At 36.2% G+C, this 8,105-nt stretch overlaps 1 non-coding gene across 1 annotated transcript; it reads right to left on the minus strand.

Annotated features, from left to right (window-relative positions):
• Positions 1-3,205: 3,205 nt before the first annotated feature.
• Positions 3,206-3,311, minus strand: LOC114006980 (U6 spliceosomal RNA). The gene has a single exon (XR_003548637.1). It is a non-coding gene; the product is annotated as a U6 spliceosomal RNA (small nuclear RNA).
• Positions 3,312-8,105: the final 4,794 nt, after the last annotated feature.

An 8,105-nucleotide genomic window follows, 5' to 3' on the forward strand; every position in this document is an offset into this window, starting at 1 on the left:
TTCTTTAGAGAGATTTTTGTTCAACTCATTTTACAATCTGTTAATTGGGTTAATAATTCTTTTTTTTTTTTTTTCTTTTTCACCTAAGGCACTTGAGTGTACAGGGGTTAGGTGAGGCTCATTGTAGTTTTAATCTGGATCTCCCTTATGACGAGAGATGTTGAGCATTTTCTCATATGTTTTTTGGCTGTTTGTATGTCTTCTTTAGAGAGATTTTTGTTCAACTCATTTTACAATCTGTTAATTGGGTTAATAATTCTTTTTTTTTTTTTTTCTTTTTCACCTAAGGCACTTGAGTGTCCTGTATGTTCTGGTTATCAGTCCCTTGTCTGAGGCATATTTTACAAAAATATTCTCCCATTCTGAGGGTTGTCAATTCACACTTGTTACTGTGTCCTTTGCTGTGCAGAAACTTCTTAGTCTGATATAGTCCCACTTGTCTATTTTAAGTATTATTGCCTGTGCTTTGGGAGTCTTATTTAAGAAGTCTTTGCCTATCCCAATGTCTCCCAGAGTTTCCCCAGCATTTTCCACCAGTAGTTTTATTGTTTGAGGTCTTAGGATCAGCTCTTTGATCCATTTGGAGTTGATTTTTTGTTAATGGTGAAAGATGGAGGTTCAGTTTCATCTTTCTACAGGTGGATACCCAGTTTTTCCAGCACCATTTCCTAAAGAGGTTTTCCTTTTCTCAGTGGATTGACTGGTATCCGTTATCAAAAATGAGTTGGCTGTAACCTGTGGGGTTTATTTCTGGGGTCTCTATTCTATTCCATTGGTCCACATGTCTGTTTTTGTGCCAATACCATGCTGTTCGATGATCACAGCTTTATAGTATATCTTGGGAGCAGTGAGTGATATGCCTCCCACTCCACTCTTCCTGCATAGGATTGCTTTTGCAATACAAGGTCTTTTATATTCCAGACGAATTCTATGTTTGTCTTTTCTAGATCTGTGAAGAATATCTCTGGTATTTTGACTGGAATTACATTAAGTCTGCAGATTAATTTGGGTACGATTGCCTTTTTGATTATGTTAATTCTTCCAATAAAGGAACATGGGATTTCCTTGCAATTTTTTATGTCACTTTCAATATTCTTTTTAAGATTTTCATAGTTTTCTTTATAAAGGTCTTTAGTTAGGTTTATCACTAGATATCTTATACACCTTGAGGCTATGGTGAAAGGGATTCCTTCTTCAGTTCTGCTTTGTTCAACTTGTTCATCTAAAGAAATGCTATAGGTTTTTGGAAGTTGATTTTGTAACCTGCCACTTTACTGTATTCACTTATTACTTCAAGAAGTTTTTTCAGGGAGACCTTTGGGTCTTCAAAGTATACCATCATGTCATCTGCAAATAAAGATATTTTCAGCTCTTCTCTGCCTATTCAAATGGCTTTTATATTGCTCTCTTTTCTGACTGAATTAGCTAAGACTTCCAGCACTATATTAAAAAGCAGTGGAGAAAGTGGGTAGCCTTGCCTAGTACCAGTTCTTAGTGGAAAACCTTTGAACTTTTTACCATTCAGTTTAATGTTAGCTGTAAGTTTTTCATAGATGGCTTTTATTGTGTTGAGAAATCACCCTTGTATACCAATCTTACTGAGGGTCTTAATCATGAAAGGATGTTTTATTTTATCAAATGCTTTCTGGTATCAATTGAAATCATCATATGATTTTCATCTTTCTATTAATATAGTGTATTACATTTATGGTCTTGTGTATGTTGAACCACCCTTGCATCCCTGGGATAAAGCCAACCTGGTCGTGGTGAATAAACTTTGTTATATGTTGCTGGATACAATTTTCAAGTATCCTGTTGAGAATTTTTGCATCTATATTCATCAATGATATTGGTCTGTAGTTTTCTTTTTTTGTCATGTCCTTATCTGTTTGGGGGATGAGGATGATGGAGTCTTCATAAAATGAATTTTTTCCTTCCTTTTGAATCTTTAGAAATAATTTGAGTCGAATAGGGATTAACTCTTCCTTAAAAGTTTTGTAGAATTCAGAAGTGATGCCTTCTCAACCTGGGCTATTCTTTGTTGGGAGGTTATTAATTACTGATTCAGTCTGTTGGCTTGTTATGGATCTATTCAGGTTTTCTATGTCCTCCTGATTCAATCTTGATAGATTATACACATCCAGCAATTTGTCCATCTCCTTCAAGTTATCTTGTTTGTTGGCATATAGTCACTCATAGTATCCTCTAGTGATATTTTGTAATTCTATTATGTCTTTGTAATGTTGCCTGTTTCATCACTGTTTCATCGCATATTTGATTAATCTGGTTTCTTTCTTTCTTCTTCTTGATCAGTCTAGCCAATGGTGTGTCGATCTTGTTAATCTTTTCAAAGAACCAGCTTTTTCTTTCATTTATTTTCTGTATGGCTCATTTATTTTCCATTTCATTTATTTCTGCTCAAATCTTTATTATTTCTTTTCACCTGGCCTTTTTGTTTTTGGTTTTGTTTTTGTTTTGTTTTGTTATTTTTCCAGTTCCCTGAGGCATGATGATAGATTATCTATTTGCCATCCTTCCATCCTTTTCTTATGCACACTAATTGCTATGGATTTCCCTCTTTTGACTGCTTTTGCCGTGTTCCATAGATATGGAAACTTGTGTACTCATTATCATTTGTTTCCATAAATTTTTTGATTTTATACTTAATTTCTTCTATAGTTAAGAAGTCATTCAGAAGTAGGTTGTTCAGTTTCCATGTGTTTGTGTATTTTCAGGGTTGTTTCTTGAAATTAATCTTGAGTTTAATTCCATCATGGTCAGAGAAGATGTTGGATATAGTTTCTATGCCTTTGAGTTTGTAAGGGGTTGATTAGTGTCCTAATATATGGGGTCGATTTTTGAAGAGGTTCCTTGCTGAGATGAGAAAAATGCATATTTTGTGGACTTAGGGTAGAAAGTTCTACATGTATCTATAAAATCCATTCAATTTATGATATCATTTAGGTCCTGTATCTCTCTATTTAATTTTTGCCTAGATCTGTCTAAAGGAGAAAATGTGGTGTTGAGTTCCCCAACAATTATAGTGTTTCTCCCTCTCTCTCCTTTTAACTCCAACAGTCTCTCTGTCACATATTTAGGTGCTCCTGAGCTGGTGCATCGATATTTATTAGCATTGTGTCTTTTTGCTGGAATACCCTATTTACTATTATATAATGCCATTCTTTGTTTCTTCTTACAATCTTCGAAAAATATGGAATGCTTCACAAATTTACATGTCATCCTTGTGCAGGGGCCATGCTAATCTTTCTGTATCATTCCAATTTTAGTATAGGCGCTGCTGAAGTGAACACAAAACTCTGTAATTTAGAGAAGGAAAACTTCATTTCTTCTATTTTGCAAATAAAGATAAGTGAGGTTCATAGAATCAAGCTTTTGCTAAAGGTTTCACAAATAGCATATTGTAAACGTATAGCTAAAATTTAGTTCTTAGTTTTTGGAAACTGATTTTTTTTTTTTAAGAGGTTTTTGCTATAGGACATGCACGCTCGCCAGACAGAGAAAGACAGAGAGAGAGAAAGCAAGAAATCAGTCCCTGGGGGTATGGCCATGCTGCAATCCCTTCCCCTCCATTCTCCTCTCAGGATCTTGGGCACGCACGCACGCACGTCCGGCATGAGTTTTATTTATTTATTTTTTTTGAAGAGGTTTTTGCTATAGGGTGCGTGTCCTCGCCAGACAGACAGAGAGAGACAGAGACAGAAAGTGAGAAATCACTCTTCAGGGGAATGGCCATGCCGCAATCCCTTCTCCTCCATTCTCCTATCAGGATCTTGGGCAGGCACGCACATGCGCCTGGCCTGAGTTTAAGCCATTGGGTCCAGGATGTGAACCACGGTCGACTACATGGGAGTCCACCGACATAGCCATTATGCTAACTGCTGATCCTGAACCCGGTGTGAGTTTTAAGCCACTAGGTCCGGGACACGAACTGCGGTTGACTACATGGGAGTCCAGCGACATAGCCATTACGCTTACTGCTGGTCCTGGAAACTGATATTTTTAGTAAGATACTTAAATCTGTGCCCTTGAGCATGGTTAGTTATGAAGCCAGTGGTTACTAGATAAATGTGTACACCGGGCCTCCCACAGTAAGGCAATATCTGAGACAATGAGAGTTTGATTAGTGGAAGGCTTTATCATGGAAGATATCTACTGGGAGAGCAGTAGAGTTCAAGACCCATTAAGTACTGTCTCCGTGCCATAATGACACACAATAATTGAATGGAAAAAAGAAAAAGAAAAAGAAAAAGAAGTGCTGTCTCTATGATTGAGGGACAAGCAGGGCTTTTAAACAGAAGTCATGAATGTGACAACATGAGGGTTTGGGGCTAGGAATTCAGGGGTTTTGCAGAAAACTTTCTATGATGTCACCTTTGATGATGTTCTTCGTGTGTGTATGTGTGTGTGTGTGTGTGTGTGCTAGCGGCTCTGCACAGTGGTCCAGAATGAGATGTTATGGTCAGATCTGTTCTGGGTAAAGACCTGGAGGATAAGAAGTCTCAGGACACCTGGATCTATTTGATCTTTATATGCTACTTGTGACTTTGTCTTGCAAAATTTTAACAATAAAGGTTGTTACAATGTGCTTACTACAGGGCATAATCACAGTGGGCAGAAAGTATCAATTACTGGATAGCATGAGCTCATCTTATTGTATAAAGCAAATTATATAGGATTCTAGGTCTTCATTCTTCTTCCTTTTTTCTTTCTTTCTTTCTTTCTTTCTTTCTTTCTTTCTTTCTTTCTTTCTTCCTTTCTTTCTTCTTTCTTTCTTTCTCTCCTTTCCTCTTTCTTTCTCTCCTTTCCTCTTTCTTTCTTTCTTTCTCTCCTTTCCTCTTTCTTTCTCTCCTTTCCTCTTTCTTTCTTTCTTTCTCTCCTTTTCTCTCCTTTTCCTTTCTCTTCCTTTCTTTCTTTTTCATTTCTTCTTCTTTTTTTCCTTTCTTCCTTCCCTCCCTGATTAATATTATATGTAAGACAAATAAAGAAAACTTACTTAGTTTTTTACTTCTCAAGGACTGGTGCTAATTACACTAATGCATTATTTGTAAAGTTTTAAATGTGAAGAAGTAATTTAAATAGGACATTAAATGCAAAAATATAGGAATTTTTTTTAGAATTATGTAATTATGTAATTTAAATAAATAAAATTATGTAATTTTATTTATTATTATTATTTTTAAATTTGACCAGAGAGAGTCAGGAGGTGGGAGAGTGAGAAAGCAATCCACTATGTCCTGGACTCAAACCATTGTCAGCCATGTGGCAGTCTCGTGCCCTAACCACCACTCCACCTGCTGGACCCAAGGAATATGTTTTATCTGTCATTAAAATTATAAATTAGTTTTACTAGTCAACATTCGCTAATTACTATAAATATTTTTGATAGCTTTTAATTTGACACGTCTGTTAACAGAAATGAAACTATTATTTTTACTTTTCATATAGAATTAATGATCAGTCTATGCTCACATGTTATCTACTATTGTTTCTTTTAAACCTATTTCATGCTCAATGCTTAGAAATAATGGTTAAAACTGTCCTTGTAATGCTAGGAAATCATTTGGTCTATTTATATTTATTCTAGATATCTACCCATTATTTATTTACTTCTCACATTCATAACATATATTCTTCAAATAATAATACAAACTTCTAGTGCTTTTGACATAATTTAAAAACCCCAAACCTTGAAAACTGAGAAAAGAAGAAATCCAAATACATGTTGTATGTGGAGACCATAACAAAAAATTCAAAATTATTTAATAACGATTAAAATAATAAGATGGATAATGATCTTGCAAATAGGCATAAATAAGTATGGAAGAATGTGGACAGGGGAAAAAAAATAAGCCATAAAGAACAGTTTGTCATTTTGAAAACAAATGTTATGTTAGTCCTTTTAAACATTTAATGAAAGGATATTTTTATGCTGTAGTTGATGGTTTTAGACCATTTCACTGGCAAAGTGTGGTCCTTGGGCCGACCCGTTATTTTGTAAGTAAAATTTCATTGGGACACAGTCATTCTTTTTAACTTTTCATCTGTGGCAGCTTTAGCTCTCCAGTGGCAGTGTTGAGAGACTGCAACAGAGAACAAGAACATTTGGCCAGTAGTCATAAAATACTTGCTTTTAGTCTTTTAATGAGAAAGCATAGAAAGCTAAGGAGATTCTGACTTAAAATAGCATGGTCCTTCTGAAAACAAATCTAGTCAATGTAAGGTTGAAATGTACTGACCTAGTGGGCAATTTCTCATTTATAGGGAGCCGACATCTTTGCATACCCCTTTTCTAGTTTCGTTTGTTTCTCACAAGGTAGAATCTGAAGTCTCACTTATTGCTATGGGACCCGTTTTACCAGTTTGGTTAAATCAGCGTGAGATTTGAATGAGAAAGAAATTTTGTTGTATACAGTATAAGGCACCGATTGACACATAAAGCAATCTCATGAATATAGGTGACATGGAAAAATATTAGATATTCAGAGAAAAAGAAGAAAACAACTATAATCTATTATGAACATAGGCATAAAAACTCTTACCATATTAGCAAATTAAATTAACTCAACACCATGCAAGAAGATATTACATATTGTTCAAGTGGATTTTTCTTTAGGAAAGCAAGACTGTTTTCACATTTTCAATTCAAGCAGTGAATTTAGTATGTTTACAAAGAACATCTATGTAATCATCTCAAATGCAGAAAAACATTCATCACAATTCCCTATGTAGGGGGCAGCAGGTGATACAGAGGTTAAGGCAGCTGGGTCCCACAGAGCTGACTGAACAGTTCTAGTTCCGGAGCTGGTAACTTGAAAAACATAGCAGGCATATATTGCTGTGTGCCCAGAATTCTGGGAGAATGGAAGAGAGGGGATTCTAGCGTGGCCATCCTCCCTGGGGGTAATTTCTCAATTTTTCTCTCTTTTTCTCTGTCTCTCTCCAGTGAGCACACACATCCTGTAGCAAACTAAAGTTAAAAAAAATTAACACCCATCTATTTTTTTTAAAGAGTAATTTTTTACTACAGGGTACATGCAATCGTCAGAGAGACAGAGAGACAGAAAACGAGAAATCACTCCCTAGAGGGGATATTCATGATGCAATCCCTTCTCCATTCTCCTCTCAGGATCTTGGACATACACATTTATGTGCCAGGCGTAAGTTAAAGTTGCCAAGCCCGCACTCAAACTGTGGTAGACTATGTGGGAATCCAGTGACGTAACCATTATGCCATCTGCTGGTTCCAACACCCATGTGTGTTTTAAAAAGGGGGTGAAGGCAGTGCAGCAAGTGGGATGGATTGCAAAAGGTGATGGTGTGGTTCAAGTTCCAGACCCTGTGACTTGAAAATAACATTGGGTTCATGTGCATTAGTACCCAAAATCTTGAGACTGGAGGAGAAAGAATTATGGGTGGCTATCCCCCCTGGGGAGGGTGATTTCTCACTTTTTTTCTCTGTCTTCATCTTTCTTGGGTATGTGCAGTGTGCCCTATAGCAAAAATAAAAATATAAAATAAAATAATATAAAAACAAACCTGGCAAAATAAGAATAGTAAGAACTTTCTCAACCTGAAAAAGATCATTTGCAGGGCTGCCTTGTGGCCTAGTGATTAAAGGAGTCAGATCCTGCATACTCTAATTTGGCTTCAGCAGCTTGAAAAACATGCCTGGCATGTTTGCACACATGGTCCAAATCCTGACAGGATGGAGAAGCAGAGAAAGAAATGCAATGTGGCCATGCCCCATTGAGGGGGTACTTTGTCTCCCTTTCTCTGTTTCTCTCTTGGTGAGTGCATGTGCCCCCTGGCAATTAAAAAAATGATTTACAGATAACTTTTTAAAAAAATTTTTATTATCATCATAATGTAAACAGTCAGTCACTATTTCTCATTTTGCTTGTAAAAAGACTTTGCCCATTGTGAAATACTTCTCAGACCAATCCAGTTGAGAATACTATACACGTCATCATCAACAGTTAATAAGCCATATCTATGTCCCACTAATGTCATGCCTCTCTATTTGTTCTCTAGCTATCTTTCTCTATCCTTTTCTCTTCACCCCCCCATTCCACACTGTCTTATTC

This window comes from Tupaia chinensis, unplaced genomic scaffold (genome assembly GCF_000334495.1).
Source record: "Tupaia chinensis unplaced genomic scaffold, TupChi_1.0 Scaffold000111_1, whole genome shotgun sequence".
Classification (NCBI taxonomy): Eukaryota; Metazoa; Chordata; class Mammalia; order Scandentia; family Tupaiidae; genus Tupaia; species Tupaia belangeri.